The 16,880-nt window shown below is 42.5% G+C and overlaps 1 protein-coding gene across 4 annotated transcripts in view; it reads left to right on the forward strand.

Moving 5' to 3' along the window:
- elf1 (E74-like ETS transcription factor 1) overlaps positions 1–16,880 on the forward strand; it is a 263,022-nt gene that overhangs the window by 87,624 nt on the left and 158,518 nt on the right. The window contains exon 1 of one of the 4 annotated variants that reach the window (XM_043704490.1): positions 4,586–4,892. The exons of 1 other annotated variant lie outside the window; for it this stretch is intronic. The gene's annotated coding sequence lies outside the window, so the exon portion shown is untranslated. Of the gene's footprint in view, positions 1–4,585; positions 4,893–16,880 lie in introns of those variants that run through there. 2 more of the 4 variants (XM_043704486.1, XM_043704488.1) reach the window with 2 other exon arrangements.

Genomic DNA, 16,880 nt, shown 5'->3' on the forward strand with positions numbered 1-16,880 from the left:
GGTCGGGGTGGAAGGTTTTGGTGAAGTGGATGAACTGTTCAACCTTCTCGTGGGAGCACGAGGCGGCGCCGGTACAGTCATCGATGTAGCGGAGGAAAAGGTGGGGGGTGGGGCCAGTGTAGTTGTGGAAGATGGATTGTTCCACATATCCTACGAAGAGGCAGGCATAGCTGGGGCCCATGCGGGTGCCCATGGCTACTCCTTTCGTTTGGAGGAAGTGGGAGGATTGGAAAGAGAAGTTGTTCAGGGTGAGGACCAGTTCAGTCAGTCGAAGGAGGGTGTCTGTGGAAGGGTACTGGGTGGTACGGCGGGAAAGAAAGAAGCGGAGGGCTTTGAGTCCTTCGTGATGGGGGATGGAGGTGTACAGGGACTGGATGTCCATGGTGAAAATAAGGCGTTGGGGACCGGGGAAGTGGTCCCATCACTTTCCTTGCACAAAGAAAAACTGATCTGACCTCTGATGCAGTGACTTTTGGGATAGGTTAGTCAGGACGCGTCGGAATAGGTGTCACCACTCCAGTGGTGGAAAGAGTACAAGGTCACAAAGAGGTTGTTCAGTCCCTTCAATCTGCCCAATCAATCAGTAGCATCAAAAGTAACACAATTTTATCTGTCCATCTTTTTAGTTTTGTTGTCCTTCACACATACCGTCCTATCAAATCTATCACCTACAGTGTTTAGCTGACTTGCCTCAACAGTTTATCATGGTGAGATTTGGAAAGAAATGCTTCTGAATATCAACCTGACCAGCCTTGTGCTAAACTGAAGTTAATTTGTGATAACCCCAAAATGAAACTTATTTCTCTCCCCCTCTTTCCCAACTTACCTATGATTCTTTTAATGATCTTGAAACACCTTAATTAGTTTATGCTTTAATCCAAATAGAAACTTAAACTGAGGAGAGATTGTATAGGTAATCATTTTTCAACCAAGCTACTGTTCCAATGAATCTGTGTTTACCCTTCTCCAAATGCTTTCTGGTGCACAGAACTGAGCATAGCAGTCCAAATGTATCTGTGTTCAGAGGAGTTTGGCAGTAGGAGGGTTAACAAACCGAATGACATGATGTTTTGTGACATTGTGCAATCCCAGTATTTAAAGCAGGTCCTGTAACTTTTAAGAGGTTGAGGGGATGGGGAAGGGGGGAAGTTTATCGAAAAGCCTTTGATATCAAGATACATGGCAATCCTTTTCTAAGGCCTGCTTATTTCATTTGAGTGTGTTGAGCAAGCTGGAATTTGTCATTGTGATTTGCGCAATTGTGAAAAGGCTGAGCCAGAATTAGCACCACCACCTTTTATTGGCAGGTGACCAAATTGTTCACCACCTCACTGTGTACTCCTAGTTAGAGAAGCACAGTTGAGCAGTGGTTTCCAAAATCGCCCACCCAACAGCCTCCAGAAATCCCCTCCACTTTCCAATTAGATCCAAAGTATCAGCCATTCATCTCCCCACCTTGGTTCCATAGCCCTGTCACCTCGCACTATCTTCCTTGCTACAGGAGTGAGTGTGACTAATTCACAGCATTCCCATCAACGTTACCCCAGCTTTTCTAAATGCTGCTGCACCTGGTACTTCACAGTGTGGGAGACTGGGTGACAGAGGGCAGGAAAGGGACCCATTGGTACTCACCCGAAGAGACAAAAGCTCGCAAATGAAGTTGATTTCCCTGACAATGGCAGAGAGAAAGAACGCCAACTTGCTGCACGTGTAAGCTCAATGCTCTTCTCGCCTGCACAGCACCAGCGATAGGCCTTCCCTTCCATTGGCCTGTATTCTAAGTTGTCAGTGAATGTGTGCTGGCCTGGAGGAATTGTAAAGTTTGCATCCAGCTGCATGTATGAAGACCGGTGGCTGGTCACTTGTTACTTCAATACTATGGAATTTGCAAAGTACTGCGTTTCAGTTGAGCTTATGGGAATTGCTTTTTCGTGTGGTTTTGAAATGCAAAATGATTTTTTTAAAAATTGTTCTTGGGGTGTGGGTCACATTTGAGAAGGACAGAATTTATTGCCAGTTCAAATTGTCCTTTAGAACTTGGTGGTGGGTCACTGACTTGAATTGCTGCACTCCTTGAGGTGTAAGTACAACGACAGAACTGTTAGAAAGGGAGTTATGGAAGCTTGATTCAGCAACAGGGAACCGACAGTGCTATAGTTTAAAGCCAGGCTTACATGTGACTTGGAGTAGTGTTGCCATCCACCTTCTGCCTTTGTCCTTTTCGATAGTGTGTCCTGACTTGTGCCTTGTGGAAGGTGGACAGGGGGTCAGAAGGTTAGTTACTTGCGACAGAATTCTCAACATTTGTCCTGCTGTTGCAGCTAATGTTTTTTGTGTGGTTGGTCCAATTAATTTCAAGACAGTAATATCAATGAAATTTCACTGGCTTATCTGCAGTAACCTGTTAGCAGTGCCAAGCAAACAGAAATGGAGCCTGTAGATTTTGCTGATAAAAGACTATCATGCAGTGCAGGTCTTTTCTCTCTTAAGCTTTTGATCAATCCCACACTTGTTCCTCAGCAATAGCTTGTTAATAGAGTACTGTACAAATGTGGCACAGTGCGGAGTGCCCGTACCTCTAGCCATGATGTAGAGGTGCCGTTGTTTGACTGAGGTGGACAAAGTTAAACATCACACAACACCAAGTTATAGTCCAACAAAGTACAAGCTTTCAAAATGCTGTTCTATAGTCAGGTAGCTTAGTGGGACAGGATCATGGAACACAGAATTTATAGTAAAAGATCAAAGTGTCCTACGATTGATGCGATGTATTGAACAAACCTAGATTGCTGTTCGGTCACTTAGAAAGGGGATGCAGGTTTTGATTGATTAATAGAAAAATCCCAGAACTCCTTTCAAGTCACATTCCTGAGATAACTTAAGGTTTTATCAGCATATATATTAAAAAAAAGTGACATCTCAGCTCAGACAATATGTTGAAGGTGTAAGGTTGGAGTCTGTCTGTGTCTCAACATTGAGTCAGACTGGTTCTGTTTCCAAAGTAAGAATTTATAAAATGTCACATGGACTGACTGCCAACTGATTGTGTCTGAGATAATGCATGCGTGTGAGAGAGAGAGACAATGCGTCCGTACCAGAGAGAGAGAGAACACGTGTGCTTGATAGTGTGTGCACGAGTGTGACGGAGTATTTGCCTGTTAGAAAAAAATAAAACTCCTGGAAGTGATGTCTTACCAGCTGAGTTGTATTCAGCTCTGTGAGATTAAACTGACCAGGACCTGCTGGAGATGTACGGCAGGTAGCATGTACAAATCCATGTGAAAAGGTATCAGCACCCTGATTTATAAACGGAAGGGGGAAATTAGAAAATGGCAACCGTTTTCACTACTGAATACAATTTACAAAATCCTGCCTAAGATCATTGCCCACTGGGTCAGGTCTGCTCTGGGATTGATGGGAAGGTGGGGGGTGGGGGGGTGCCTCCACACTATCCTGAACCAGGAGAAAGCCTTTGACAAGCTAATGCGCATGGACACGTGGGATGTGCTATCCAAAATGAGCTTTGGGGAGGGAAGCTGCAACTGGATCCGACTGCTCTACACCAATATCATGAGTGAAATCTCCAATGGGTGGGAATTGGAAAGCTTCCCAATCAGATGCGGAGTCGGGCAGGGCTGTCCACTCCCTCCTGCCTTGTTTTGTGTATTGTATAGAGCCGAGTCCATCAGGAAGGATGCGAGCCTCAGAGGGACGGCTATTCCTGGCAGCGGAGCCCTGCAGGTCAAAGCCTGCCTGTATATGGATAACATGGCCGTTTTCTGCTTGGATCTGCTGTCCGTGCACAGACTTAAGAACATCTGTGACCAGTTCGAATTGGCTTATGGACCATGTGCAGGAGGTGGGATTAGTTTAGAATGGCATCACGGTACACACAAACATGGTGGGCCAAAGGGCCTGTTCCTGTCCAGTACTGTTCCTTACTGTATATAACTGTTGTATTGTAAGATTTCATCATAATTTCTGCGCCTTACCATGTCGTGGCTACTTCTAGAAATTTAATAAGTTTTTGAAAATCATGTCCCAATGTTAAAATATTTACTGTAATTGCAGCTTTATACTCTCCTATTTACAAATGTAACTTTAAAACACTTCCCCTTTAAAACATTTGTCCTATTGTCATGTTGCTGACTGGGGCCACTCCTTCAGAAGCATTTTTTTAAAAAATAACGCCTTCAACTTGGCCAGAAGTTGGGGGTGGAATGAGGAGGAGGCGGTGTGTTGAAGAAACATATTTTTTTTTAGTGCAGACAGTCCTGTTTAAGGAGTCCAGTTTGGTATCAGGGAGACCAGTTCACCGTGCAGTTATAGGATTGCTTTTGTTTGTTGTCTTGTGTCTTTGTTGGATCTGAAATTCAGGTGTGCTTCAGGCACTTTTCTTTTTCAGCTTGGGTTCCAGTTGCTGTGTGTCACACAAGAACAGCGTCTCCCCACCCCCAGCCCCCCACCCTCCCACCCCCAACCTATAGGAATTTGCATAAGATGTCAAGGGCAATCATTGGGTGCCTACATTGTGTAGGCGTGCCTCACCCAAACCGGCTGTCTTGCATGTATTTGTGTCTGAGTCATAGTGAAACATTAGGCAGTGGCCGTTGGAGTTGTAGTTCTCCTTTTCTCATTCAGCCATTTCTGTCGGGAGCCAACAAACCAGAGAGAAAATTTTGGGTTGAGAAAGAACAAACAAATGTTTGAAGGAGGAACTGCTTGACTACCTGGTTCCGTCTTGTGGAACCGGCTCGGAGTACGGGTTCACATCCAGCTGTTCTGCTGTTTCACAGGTGCTGGCTCTTTATGTCTGACTGAAGCTTTACCTGCCTGTGTTGCAAACTGATAGGTGGATACAAACAGCAGCATGGAACATTCTGCTTCTTAAGGTAACTCTCAGATCCCTCGGTGAACTGGCGCTGCACCATTTCTTTACGAAGTTCCAGACGCAGTCTGGTTTTGGCGCTCACTGCCCTGTCTTTTCTGTCGAAACTATGGTGGTTGTGTGGTTGCACTGGTCGGTGCAGAGCAGCCTATGTCCTAGTGATCTCTCTTGTTAACCATTAAACCATTTTGCTGAAGCTTGTCGTGCTGGGAGAAGCCAGAGACAGGTGGCTGTATTTAGTGCGATCGAGTGAAGCCTGGCAGGATCTCATTTCTGTAGTGGGCCCAATGCCCTCAGTGCTCTGAAAAGGAGAGGGTGTGCAAGAGCTCTGTTTCGTTTTGACTTTACATTCTTAATTGTTCAGACCTGTTTTTGACTTGACATACTTAATTGCCTCCCCCTCCTATCCACTTTCCTCCCTAAACAAATATCTACAGCAACCTCTTGTTCCGTGTTTCAGCTGGAGCACTGTCGGTCAGACCAGGTGATCAAATGTAAAACTTGTTTCTAAAGGCAGGGCAATGGGTGCATTTACCCTCCCGCCATTCCCTCACCTATTCCCTCAGCTACTGCCAGCCCCTTTCTCTATACTTTGCTATTAATGTCAGCTGCTTTGATTACTTGGCACATCCTCAGCCTTTGGGAGGCAACGTTCCTGCCCTGTGTTTCTTTACCAAACCTGTAAGGTGTTGATGTAATATAGGGTGATGGAAATCCTACTCCAGAGACATTGGTTGAAGTCTGACAGAATAAGCCAGTCAAATGAGGAACGTGCTGGAAAGACGCTCTGGTTTTATGTTTGTTCATCTATTATTACTTTTGCTTTAATGGAGTCATGAACAATGGGTGGATTCAGGCTGGTCTATTTGTGAAAGAAGGTGTTGTCTGTCCATTGCTGACTGAAGGCTAGAAATTGCTGATTGCAGCTGGATAAATGGAGCTTGGTGCTGTTCGAACCTGATGAATGGCGGAACTGTGTCCCAAAGCTGGCTGCGAAACAGCAACTTACTGATTTTTCAGCTTGCAACGAATTGTTTGGGAGCGGAGTTTCTTTCCAAGTATTTTGTATAGGTTTTTAACATAATTGAAACTGTTTTAATGTGGGCAAAACTGCAATCAACAATGTACTAATCAATATACTGTTCGGCTGTCCAAATAAGGAATTCAACGTCATTTGGTTTTTATTGTCCCTCTGTTGCCTTATGGGGCGTGGTTCCACAGGTGCAAATGCTGTCTAGATAACTTGCCAAGGTGAGAGTCAAAAAATGTGTGCTGGAAAAGCACAGCCAGTCAGGTAGCCAAGATGGGCATAGCTAACATGTGAATCTTCATAGTGTGACTTGACAGGTTAATAAAACTACTGAAGACCTTATAGCTGAAGGTGATCCTCTCTTCAACCTCTTACTCTCTCCTCCCAGGTCTCTTGTGGGGCAGTGGTAGTGTCCCTGCTTCTGAACCAAAAGGCTCAGGGTTCAAGTCCCACCTGCTTCAGAGGCAGTAATAACATCTCTGAATAGTTTGATTAAAATTAACTTACTCTCTCTTCCGTAGCCTTGTACACCTCCCAGACTAATGAGATTTAATCTCACAGCCCCAAATCAGGCTGGACCACACCAAGTGCTGTCTGATCTCATTTGCTTCTGCCAAACCTACTCACTGCTTCACAGTTGTCAAAGATAATGCTTGGCTCATTCTCTCCACTATGTCCTGTCTCCTTGGACTCCTTTTACCTTCCCTTACCATTTTCACTTCCAACAATAAGTCCAAAGAGCCTGTTATACAACGATGGTTAATGTCACCCATTCAACTGTCTCTGCTGCACTATCACTCCCAACCTTGGTATCCTCTTGTCAAGATTTTTCCTAGCTTCCCCCACCTCACCAAACTAATTTCTTGTCTAACTCCTTGGCCCCTCGGAGGCGATCTCCTCCACAAACTTTTATCTTCTGCAACTTTGACCCCATCATCACTAAGCTGTCGAGCATAACATTTCCTTTTCTGGCCTACGTTAGCTGGCATTCTGAATGGCTTTCATCTCATCAGGGCATAGAGTCATAGTCATAGAGCTGTACAGCATGGAATCAGACCCTTCGGCCCAACCTGTCCACGCCGACCAGATATCCCAACCTAATCTAGTCCCACCTGCCAGCACCTGGCCATATCCCTCCAAATCCTTCCTATTCATATGCCCATCCAAATGCCTCTTAAATGTTGCAATTGTACCAGACTTCACCACATCCTCTGGCAGCTCATTCCATACTCGTACCACCCTCTGCGTGAAAAAGTTCCCCTCTCACCCTAAACCTATGCCCTCTAGTTCTGGACTTCCATTCCCAGGGAAAAGACTTTGTCTATTTATCTTATCCATGCCCCTCATATAATTTTGTAAACCTCTATCAGGTCACCCCTCAGCTTCCGACTCTCCAGGGAAAACAGCCCCAGCCTGTTCAGCCTCTCCCTATAGCTCAAATCCTCCAATCCTGGCAACATCCTTGTAAATCTTTTCTGAACCCTTTCAAGTTTCAAAACATCTTTCCGATAGGAAGGAGACCAGAATTGCATGCAATATTCCAACAGTGGCCTAACCAACGTCCTGTACAGCTGCAACATGACCTCCCAACTCCTGTACTCAATACTCTGACCAAGAAAGGAAAGCATACCAAACACCGCCTTCACTATCCTATCTCCCTGGGACTCCACTTTCAAGGAGCTATGAACCTGCACTCGAAGGTCTTTTTGTTCAGCAACATTCTCTTGGACCTTACCACTAAGTGTATAAGTCCTGTTAAGATTTGCTTTCCCAAAATGCAGCACCTCGCATTTATCTGAATTAAACTCCATCTGCCACTTCTCAGCCCATTGGCCCATCTGGTTCAGATCCTGTTGTAATCTGAGGTAACCCTCTTCGCTGTCCACTACACCTCCAATTTTGGTGTCATCTGCAAACTTACTAACTGTACCTCTTATGCTTGCATCCAAATCATTTATGTAAATGACAAAAAGTAGAGGGTCCAGCACCAATCCTTGTGGCACTCCACCAGTCACAGGCCTCCAGTCTGAAAGACAACCCTCCACCACCACCCTCTGTCTTCTACCTTTGAGCCAGTTTTGTATCCAAATGGCTAGTTCTCCTTTTATTCCATGAGATCAAACCTTGCTAACCAGTCTCCCATGGGGAACCTTGTTGAATGCCTTACTGAAGTCCATATAAATCACATCTACTGCTCTGCCTTCATCAATCTTCTTTGCCACCCTCTTCTTTCCCCTTTAAAAACTGCTTTCACCAGCCCCCTGTTCTCTCCCCACAACCCTGACAAAAGTCGTTTTTAACCCTTTGGGGGAACTCTTTGAACTTCTCCTGCACGCATTTCTCTTCCACCTATCTTGCCCTCCAGCCTGTACTATTTGAAGCCCTGCAAGCATTTACCCTCTGCTCCATTCTCTCCTCATGTATAAGTTGTGCATCAATGACACAAAGGCATGAGCTAAGATGTAAATTAATTCAGCAGCTGATGTGTTTAAGTTAAACTAATGGGATTAACTGATGATAATGTTCCCTCTCCATGCCCCCAGTGCCTCTGTGTCATCAGACTGTTTGACTTGACAGCCTACATTGTTTCAACGACCATTTATTCCAGTCAAACATTGGAAAGACCAGTGTCTTCGCCTCTTGTCACCAATACCATTTGGGTCCAGTCACCGTTTAAAGGTTCAACGGGTATCTGTAATTTATGTCTAATTGGACTTAGATCTCGTCATCTGACCTTGGGTATTATTGGACCGTAGCTTACCCCCTCCTATTGCTGTAAGGTTTTCCATCTTCTGCCCAATATCTTCCATCATTCAAATCTCTGCTTCCCATATTCTACCCAAGACAAACGCTGCTTATCCATCACCCACGTCCTCATGGATCTGCAATATCATTTCCAACTCTCGATTCCTGCCCATGTAAATGCACCTCCCACAAAATGGCCCTGCCAAATTCTCTGTTTGGCTCCAGCATCATGTTTCTTTTTTTCCCTTCATCTGCCTGCAAACATGTCCACTCTCCAAGCTCCCCCAACACCTTCCCGTTAACCACCTCCCAACAACCACAGCTTCTCCACTTCCCATTCTTCATTTTGATATTCTCCTTCAACCCTCTTGGACATAGCTTTTGGGCACCAGTCCTCATGCATTTCTTCATTGCATTTTTGCTATTACTATGGTTGTGCCTTTGTGAGGAGCCATGGAATGCTTTTTTGTGTTTAACTTCTGCATTAATATGAGTCAATGTTACTGTCAAGACTTATTTATTTGGATAGTTCCTCTCCTGTACAGAAATTGATTTCCTCCCATACCCTCTTGAACTGACTACAATTCCCACCGAAGAAGTTTGGGTTTAATTTTATCCTCGGCCAATCTAACAACAATCCGGTCAATCTATTCACAGCCACCATACCCAAATGGAGCAATAATGGAGCAATAATATCATTGTGGGCGGCTGCTGCTGCCTCACAGCACCAGAGACCCGGGTTCAATTCCCGCCTCAGGTGACTGACTGTGTGGAGTTTGCACATTCTCCCCGTGTCTGCGTGGGTTTGCTCCGGTTTCCTCCCACGGTCCAAAGATGTGCAGGTCAGGTGAATTGGCCATGCTAAATTGCCCGTAGTGTTAGGTAAGGGGTAAATGCAGGGGTATGGGTGGGTTGTGCTTCGACGGGTCGGTGTGGACTTGTTGGGCCAAAGGGCCTGTTTCCACACTGTAATGTAACCTAATCTAATCTAATACAGCATGGTCGCAATTGGAAGAAACATAGCACTCTATCGGTGCCCAGCAAGATCTCTCAATGATGTGATAATCAGATCTACTTTTACGATCTTGATAGAGGGGTAGATGCTGATTTAAGACACCAGGGTTAACTCCTCTGCTGTTCATCATCAAAATATCTTTGGGATATCTTTGATGTTCAGTTGAGAGGGTAGGCAGGGCCTCACTTTGAGAGTGAGACATGAAGCTTCAACTCTCTGATGGAAAGGAAGAGTGTTACTAACCGAGTTGCAGATGACACTGTCTGATCAACCATGGACCCAAAAGAAGAAAAGGCAATCATTGCTTTCTGTCCTCAAAACTTCCTCTCTCTCATTAACCCTCAACCAAAAAGAAACCCAGACTCCTTCACTGTTCTCACTGCTCCCTTCCACCCGCACCCCCTGCCCCCCACCGCCACCAACACCAACCTGCTGATGGTTTAATCTCCGCAGCTGAAGGCAGAAATGGCTTCTAGCCAAATGCAACTTCTCTTCTCATTATGTCACATCTTCTCCTTGACTGGCCAGGAAGAAAATGGAGCCTGTCCTCCGTCCTCAATAGCTAATGAAATTAACTTGGACCTGTCAGTCGTCTCTGTGCTTGGCAACCTGCATGCTCTTTGTCCCAGCCCATTTTGTCACCTGTTTCTTGTCCCTTTTACTCTTCTGTTCTTCAGATATTCCTTTCTTGACCTTCCCTTGCTACTCTATTTCACTGAGCTACAGGAAACCGATCTAATAGCATTGTTGTTGGAATCCAAACCCACAGCTGTCGGGGTTCCATAATCCATTCTGACAGAACAATGTAATATCCACTTTCTAAACCATCCACATTATGTGGACTTCTCAAGGTCTGTATTTACTATTTGTAGAAGTGGACATTAATGAATCCAGACATGGCATACTACCAAAATCCACAGAAATCATGGGACAACTGCAAACACATGGAGGCTAGTTGTGGTCTGACCATTTCATCTACTGTACACCAGTGGTTGTTCTTGGAACTTGAGGGTCTCTTTAGATGATTGAAACCTTTTTTTTTTGCTGAAGATATTTCCAAATCACATCACTTGTGTTCAGTATCTGAATCCAACAATGTTCTTCCTGACTGTGCAGCGCTGACATACACTGGATGTGGATTCCTGGTGAAATCCAAGTCCTGGATGCCTTTATTTCTGGCAAAGTAATATTAAATGGATGCAAATGCCTGTGGAACAAAAGATGGGCTAGGCAGAGGCGTGGTTTATTTGAATGAATGCAAACTTCTAGATGCTAGCTGGCTCTAATATTTGGTGTTTCATTTAAGGCAAGGAAAGCATTTAATTTTATGACTAAAGCCATGTTATGATCCTCCAGTGTGTCTTGAGATACCCAGAACATCATCATAAACTGCCAGTAAGTTTAATAACATTTGGGGGATTGTGGGTCATACTTTCCAGTGAATGACGTTCCATTGCGAAACTTTTAAAATGCACATTCCTCTGTTGTAATATGTTTCCAACTACTATTAACCAAACCAGTAGGTTGGTGGTTACCTAAAAAAATAATAAGCATAAGTATGAGTGTTGTTAAGTATTTGGACTGAAAGTTCATAAATTTGACTAATTAAAGCTGTTGCCTAAATTTTCTGAAACGAAAGATTGAACCAGTGTTTATTTGCTAGTTGAATGAGGTCTGATGGGAGATGATTCCTTCATCTACATGCCCAGACAGTAATTACATTCAAGCATTGTTTTCTTATGGATTCAAGTCTTGAGAATCTGTTTGGACAGTCGTGAATAAACATCCAGTTCATTAAAGTGACACTTGTGGCTGCCTTGATAGCTTAGTGGGTAAGGCAACATGACTTGGTGGCACATTGAACTTGTGCACTTCAGGAATATCCGAGGTTTCAGTGTTTAGGTTTTGTAAAGTTTGACCTTGGTCAACATAGCAATAAGGAAATATTGACTGGTCTGTATCTGCAGGTTTGGCAGGAGGTAAGCACTCAATCAGGTTTCCATGTTATCCTCTGGTCTTTGTTGTGATAAGGATTTGTCTGTGTTATGCTTAGTAATTGATTTGGTTTCTCAAGGCTTGCAGCCAGACTTGAGCATTTTTGATGGCTGGTTAGCTTTCATGAGCTGAAACAGTCATGACTTTTGCCTTCAGCAGAAACAAGGGAAGATAATTGGAAGATGGTGGGGGGAGGAGGACAAACAACTTCTTGACTTTAGACCAGGGATAGGGAAATATTGGAAGCCACATCACTGTAGAGTGTGTTCTTGGCGTTTGACGGAAGTGTGTGTTTGTTGGGCTGCTTGTTTAGTCAGTGGTTACAGGGGAAACAAAATGTTCCATTCCTTGGTGTGATCGTCCCTTACCTCGATGAGATCACAAACCCCACCTAAAATGGTGTGAGAATCTGACAAGCATGCTCCACTTTACAAGTGGAAGGTCGGGTATTCAGGCTGAAATGATCAAGAATGATTACAGAAGCTTCTTGTAATAGTATCAATATATTCATTTGATAATTTTTTAAAAAGTTGTAACTTCCATGGGACATATATTGTATGTCAGATTTAGGCTATGTTAATTATACTTGTAAAGAATAAGCTTTATTAGTAATTGACTGGCAGTTTATTTTGTACTTTAATCACAACAAACTTGCAATCAAGGTTTCCATCATGAGTAAAAAAACTGAATGTAATGTTCCTAAGATCCTAATGAGTGATAAATGTGATCTTCTATTGCAATGATCTTCCCAGAAGGTTGATTGCCATAGATCTCCCCTCTATTTGTCCTGTATTGTCCTTACACATTCTACATAAGTCAACTACATCCAGTCCATTTCATGAATTCTCTCTTCTACTTCTCTCTCCCATATTTTCCATCAATCCTTCCTTTCAGTAATTTGTCTCTGTCTGCTGCCTGCTTGGATGACGTGATCATATTATTGAGACTTTTTCTCTTTAATTTGCAGCGTTTCTCATTTGGGTTTTCTGTCTGCATAAGATATGAGGAACATTCTCATACATGTTTACCACTTTAATGCAATCGGTTTATCAATCATCTCTTGGCTGTGTTTCTGAGGCACAGAAAATAGATGGCAAATGGCAAAACATAGCGCCTCTGCATTCTTTTCCAAAGATTCTGTCTCGATTGTCTCAATTCTCCAACAGATCTCACGATCACATTTCCTGTCATCCACAATAATCTGCTAGTGGGTATGTGAACCAAAGCACTTTTTCCAGGACTGGACCATTTACTGCCGCTGTCTTGTGCTGCATATAAGGAGTATGATGTGAAATCTTACCCTGGCCTCAAATGTTCAATTCTGCAATTGTTTTGCTTATTCTACCCTAAACCTCACTTCCCTGTTCTTTTTTCCATCAAAGTTTTCCAGGTTCTGTTGAGGTTAAAGCTGAGGATGGAGGACCCGAAGTAGGTCATTCTGACCAATGAGTCTGCTCCACTGTGCAATGAGATCATGGCCGATCTGATAATCTGCCTCAGTAGACCTTCTGAGAATTGACAATGGTTTCACAGTCATCATTCGACTCTTAATTACAGATTTTTAAAAATTGAATTCAAATTCTACTATCTGCGATTCGAACCTGGGTATTTGGATTAACAGTCTAGTGATAGTATTACAAAGTCATCACCCTCCTCTAGAATCTTGTAGGTCCCTTAAGAATCTTCTTTGATTCGAAAAAGTTGCCTCTCCTCCTCCTAAAGTCTAACCTACTCAACCTTTCTTCTTGAGACAGTCCCTTCACACCCAGTATCACCATTGTGACCTTTCTCTGGACTGCCTCCAATGTTATATTCTTCCTCAGATAAGGGGCCAAAAACTGTTCATTGTTCTAGGTGTGGTCTGGCAGTGCTTTGTTTAATTTTAGCATGATTTCCCTATTTTATATTCCATTCCCTTTGAAATGAAAGGCCAACATTCCATGTGTCTTCCCTATTACCTGCTGAAATTGTATGCTAGGTTTGTGTTATTAAAAGAAAGCATAACATTATCTCTGTCCTCTCTCTTGTTCTCTTCGACTCCTCTTTCTCCCCTGACCCCAGCCATTGACTGCTCCTCCAATGTGAGAGGAGGCCAATGATCTGGTTTCAGCACTTGGTTTTTCATCAGTGAAATACCTGGAGAAGTGCTGCCTTTGGACCAACTCCCTGAGTGGGGATCGAGGACAAACAATGACAAGATGTTGATGCTTTCGTATAATAAGTGACTCTCAAGATATGTATAGTGAAGCTAAGAGACTGTGCGTTCACAGAATAGTTACCTTGCAAGTGATTGTGTAGCTTTTGTTTGCATGATTCAATCGAGACCATTCCGGAGTTTGTGTTTTTTGGCAGTTAAATTTAATTGATTTTGTTTGTTGGTGTAGCAGAGCATCCAAACAAATGAAGGCCCTGAAAATGGCCATTTTTCTCACAGTTCAGAAATTTCAAAGTCCATTTGAATGTGTAGAGCTCGAAGAAGGAAAAGGAAGCCAGTCTCTGCACTGTGGTCACACACTGGTCTGGTTTGGAGTCATGTCACCTAGTTTAACCACAGCCATCTTGTTGTTTTGAGCACTGGAAAGTTGAACAGAAATGTGCACTGACACAAAACAGGCCAGTTGTGTTGTTGTCCCCTGTGTTATCTGCATGGTCAGATCATTTTGCATATTGAGATTTTATTTTGCATCCTTTTTGTATTGTTGGATAATCCAAAAGATGTTCTCCACGTTCCCTAGTATTTCAAAGCTTTACAGAGGCTTAGCCATTCAGTAAACAATCAAATGTGTGATTCTCAATAAAAGTAGTCATTTTATACCTGTTTCTGTCTACAATTTTAGAATCTTCCCTGTGTCTCTTTTGATCAAGCACAGAGAGAAACATCTTCAGGAGAAGTCATTACTCTGCTCACCACACTTCATTATTTTTCCTCTTCCTCAACTAATGTTTAATAGAAATTAGGGAAATAATTTTCTGCCTGGATACTACATCAAAAGCTTTTATGAAAGCTCCCCTCAACTTTTTTTTAAATTCTACCTAAACCACAAAGAAAGGACAATTTGTGCTTTGTACAATTAAGAAAAAAAAATAAAAGGTTGATTTTGATTTATGTTCAATATCTATATAATGTTTTCATAAATTAGTACCAACATCACAATATCTTCAAAGCCTTTGTAGCAGTAACCTTACTGTAAAGATGCCTTCGTGCGAGATGTGTTTATTTTAATACAATCTGCTGAGACATTTATTGCAATTATTGATTCCAGTTCTTGCGGGGGGTTTGAACACATAATATTCAGTGAGTCTGCTCTGTCGCCCAATCGGAGCATGGCTGATCCAATTGTGGTACTTCATCAGGCATCTTCCCCAGCATGCTCCAATTCCCTTCTAGGTCAAAAAGTGGATTACGTAATTGAGGACACACTATAGGGCAGTACCAGGTGAAATGAAAAACTGATGTTTTAGCTGGTCATTAGAGATCCCCATGTATGATTTTGAAAAAAGGCTGGAGAATTCTCTTGCTGTCTTGACCAATGCTTGACCCTTGACTATAACCATCAAAAAAAGTGGCATTCATCTTATTACTGGTTTGAAAGCAGCACATTAAAGGTGTTTGACAGTAAGACACAGCTTTCTGTATATATTGGAACTCCTTTTAACTGCTTTTTAAAAAAAAAATGCAAGTAGGAGAGATCTTGATGACATAACTGGGAGAGAACTATTTTACCTCTTGGTGAATCAATAATTTAATATTTTTAATAACCATGGTTAAAAGAGCCATTCTGTTATGCTTCACTGGAGTAAAACATTGGAAATCAAGCCCTCCTATACCTGGATTAATTGCAAAAGTTAAAGATTTTGTAAAAATACACACATTCCTAATCCTATCTGACTTTGAGACCCAGTTTGATGGAAATCATTGAGCAGGTTTTGTACTTAATAAAAATCACCATTGATTATAAATAAATGGTTTGTAGCTACAAATGAAAGATCGTGAGCCATCAATAATAATACACAGACATAATGTGTTCCATTAGGAAATGGTTCACTTTTAGTATTACTCCCAATTGTAATAAAGGAATCTTTTGCAGGAGATTAAGCTTTTTTGAAGTGCTTAGTTTGGAAGTAGTTTGTAGAGCATTGTTACTGGCTCAAGTTTTTATGGTTCCATGTTCAAATAATGGTTTTCAGAGTAGAATCCTGTTTCAGAATTTTGATTATTATTTCCGCAGGTAGGATTCAGGGAAGCAACTTACTTCAATATGGTTAAGATTCAGACCAGGCATGAGATGACAAGTATTTAATTAATGAGCTTCCCCATTGATGTCATTTTCCTGCATGCTTAACTAATTGATTATGGGGTCTTGTTTCAGCAATGGGTGAGCCTCTTGTGCTCTCTATATTGGGATGTGCATGCTTGCTTCTAATTAGAAACAGCAGGAGATAACCCAGAGATACTAACAAACATTTTGTATTTTTTGTCTAAACCAGGATGCTAAGTGTCAGAAACAGAAAAGGTTCTGAAGATGGTGACTAACTCAGTGAGGTTTTTAAATAGAAAGCTGTAAGGGCAAGTTCTCAGCAAACTCGTATGCAAAGCCTGCAATGGGGCTTGAGTAGATCCAGGGATGTGGAAAAGCTAAGAGTATTTAATATTATGTATCATTATATAAAAGTGCATGGATTGGGTTGATCTGATTGTTGTTTTTGTTCACAGTTGTGCAATAACACAGGTTAGGTGATTGGTCTCTGGCCTCTCCTCATTCAGTGTTTATAATCCCTGTAAATGATGGCTGCAAAGACTGGTATTAGCATTAACTTCCAGCTTGGGCCATACAACACCATTGTTAATTCCTGGATCTCACAGTATTGTATTTGCATTGTAGACAGGCCATCTACCCGAGTGACTACTATATCTGAGAGCATATCTGAGACAAATCCATAAGGGAACCTCTTGTGCAATACCCACTGTCCCCTCAATCACCACCACCTCCAATTCTCTATCTACCACTGTTGGGCTTTAATATATTTTGTGCATTTAAATTTGATGTTTGTATTTTACTAAAGATTTCAAAACATCTCCCATTCAAGCACAACCTTAGAATGGATTTTTCTTTGCAGCGGTGACAATCATTGCTTAAAATTGAAGATTTTCCTGTCAGTTGAGGATCTCGAAATTTCTTCATATTACAAGAAATACCGTAGTTCCA

The sequence above is a fragment of the Chiloscyllium plagiosum genome, chromosome 15 (genome assembly GCF_004010195.1).
Source record: "Chiloscyllium plagiosum isolate BGI_BamShark_2017 chromosome 15, ASM401019v2, whole genome shotgun sequence".
In the NCBI taxonomy this organism is placed as follows: domain Eukaryota; kingdom Metazoa; phylum Chordata; class Chondrichthyes; order Orectolobiformes; family Hemiscylliidae; genus Chiloscyllium; species Chiloscyllium plagiosum.